Source organism: Octopus bimaculoides, chromosome 9, assembly GCF_046866305.1.
Source record: "Octopus bimaculoides isolate indiv1 chromosome 9, ASM4686630v1, whole genome shotgun sequence".
NCBI lineage: Eukaryota > Metazoa > Mollusca > Cephalopoda > Octopoda > Octopodidae > Octopus > Octopus bimaculoides.
This window is the reverse complement of record NC_142936.1, coordinates 86,657,348-86,659,847: the sequence shown is the minus strand read 5'-3', so window position 1 is coordinate 86,659,847 and position 2,500 is coordinate 86,657,348. Positions and strand designations below refer to the sequence as shown.

At 36.2% G+C, this 2,500-nt stretch overlaps 1 long non-coding RNA gene across 1 annotated transcript in view; it reads right to left on the bottom strand.

The window, feature by feature from the left end:
- The window catches only part of LOC149134238 (uncharacterized), a 50,411-nt gene extending 48,550 nt beyond the window's left edge, over positions 1–1,861 (bottom strand). The window contains exon 1 of the long non-coding RNA XR_016243239.1: positions 1,674–1,861. This is a non-coding gene — a long non-coding RNA (uncharacterized LOC149134238). The remainder of the gene's footprint in view (positions 1–1,673) is intronic.
- Positions 1,862–2,500: the final 639 nt, after the last annotated feature.

Sequence of the window (2,500 nt, the reverse complement as noted above, 5' to 3'; positions counted from 1 at the left end):
ATATATATATAAATATACATACATATATATATATATATATATATATATATATATATGAATGTATATATGTAAAAGAATTATATATATATATATATATATATATATATATATATATATATATATATAATTCTTTTACATATATACATTCATATACATATACATATAAATGTGTGTGTGTGTGTGTGTGTAAATGTATCAGTCGTGTCTGGGTGATAAGAAGCTTTCTTCCCAACCACATGGTTCCGAGTTCAGTCCTACTGTGTGGCACATTGGGCAAGTGTCTTCTACTATAGCCTCGGGCTGACCAAGGCCTTATCAGTGTATTTGGTGAACAGAAACTGAAAGAAGCCCGTCGTATACATACATACATACATATATATATATATATATATATATACACACATGTATACACACACACATATAAGGCAAATAAGGCCTTATAAATCCTGGGTAAATTTCCAAATCACCCCCACCCATACCTAGTATTCTATTGCAATATTGTCATGCAATATTGTCATGCAATAGTAAGCACTTGGCTAGAAATACGTAGGTATACACCCAGTAGTATATTGGATATTTGATATCCATTACATGGTTTCTTAACCCCTAACTCACACACACACACACACACACACACACACATACACACACACATATATATATGTATGTATGTGTGTATTTATGTGTGTGTATCTTTGCGTTTGTGTTTGTCCCCCCACCGTCACTCGACAACCGATGTTGGTGTGATTACGTCGCCGTAACAAGCGGTTCGGCAAAAGACACCGATAGAATAAGTAGTAGGCTTACAAAGAAAAGTCCTGGGGTCGATTTCTTCAACTAAAAAAGTCCTTTAAGGCGGTCCTCCAGAATGGCCGCTGTCAAAATAATGAAGCAAGTAAACGAATAACAATATATATATATATTGTTGATGCCATAAGAGAACATGATATAATTTGTATTTTTTTTTTATCTGGAGTAGTGGGTCTCGAAGCAATCCTGTATTTACATGTCACTTTTTATAGCTTTATGTGAGCTTCAAAGAATAATTTATACACACAGAGGCTCATATGTGCGCGTGTGTGTGTGTGTATGTATTTATGTAGATGCGTGTGCGTTTGTGTATATGTGTGTGTGTTTATCCATCCGTCTGTCCGTCTGTCTGTCTATGTATCTATCTATCTATCTGTCTGTCTGTCTGGCAGTCTGTCTATCTATCTATCTATCTGTCTGTCTGTCTGTCTGTCTGTCTGTCTGTCTGTCTATCTGTCTGTCTGTTTGTCTGTCTGCCTGTCTGCCTGCCTGCCTGTCTGTCTGCCTGCCTGCCTGTCTCTCTGTCTATCTATCTATCTATCTGTCTGTCACTCTGTCTATCTGTCTGTCTGTCTGGCAGTCTGTTTATCTATCTATCTCTCTCTCTCTCTCTATATATATATATGCATATATATATATATATATATATATATATATATATATATATATATGCATATATGCATATATGCATATATGTAGATAGATAGATAGATAGATAGACACACACTCATGTATATAACAGAACGGTAGCTGCAGCAACAACAACATTTGTTTATAAAAACAACAGCAACAAGCATAACAACAACAACAACAACAACAACAACAAAGACAAGCCTTATAATAAATAACACGCAGTAACTTACTGTTAGTATTTGTGAAACGCCACCATCACTCAAAACCAAGTCCTCCATCTTTTCGCTAGCCACACACCTTTTTCTACCACACTGTCTCACCACTCTACCTTCTCCTCACTTTAGCCTTCTACCTCCCTCTTTTTTTTTTACCATAAAGCATTTCCTCTCCTTTTACCATCAACCTACTCATCCTCCTCTCCCTTCTCCCTTCCGTTATTTTTTTTTGCCTATGTCTCTGTTGCTCCTCCTCCTTCACTCTCTCTCACTCCCTTTCTCTCTCTGTCTCTGTCTCTGTCTGTCTGTCTGTATGTCTCTCTCTCACTCTCTTTCTCTCTATATATATCTCTCTACCTCTCTCTCTCTCTCTCTCTCTCTCTCTCTCTCTCTCTCTCTCTCTCTCTCTCTCTCCTTTCTTAGCGTACGTATGGATCAAGCTTCTGATCTTATGTCCCTTGTACTGGTGATCTTTGCGCTGTGTGCACCAGCAGACGTGTGTGTGTGTACACAACTTCACAACATAGAGACATACACATACTTACATATATCCTTACATACTCATAATATATACATATACTCACACCCACACACATGCATACATATATACATCTATATATACATACACACACACACACACACACACACACACATATATATATATATATATATATATTCACATACATATATGTATATATGTACAAATGTAAGCATATAACAGCATGCGCACACATACATATATTTATATAAACTTATATAAATACACGCACGTACACGTACACACACACGAACACACACGCACACATAGACATACACACATATGTGTATATGTATACATATAA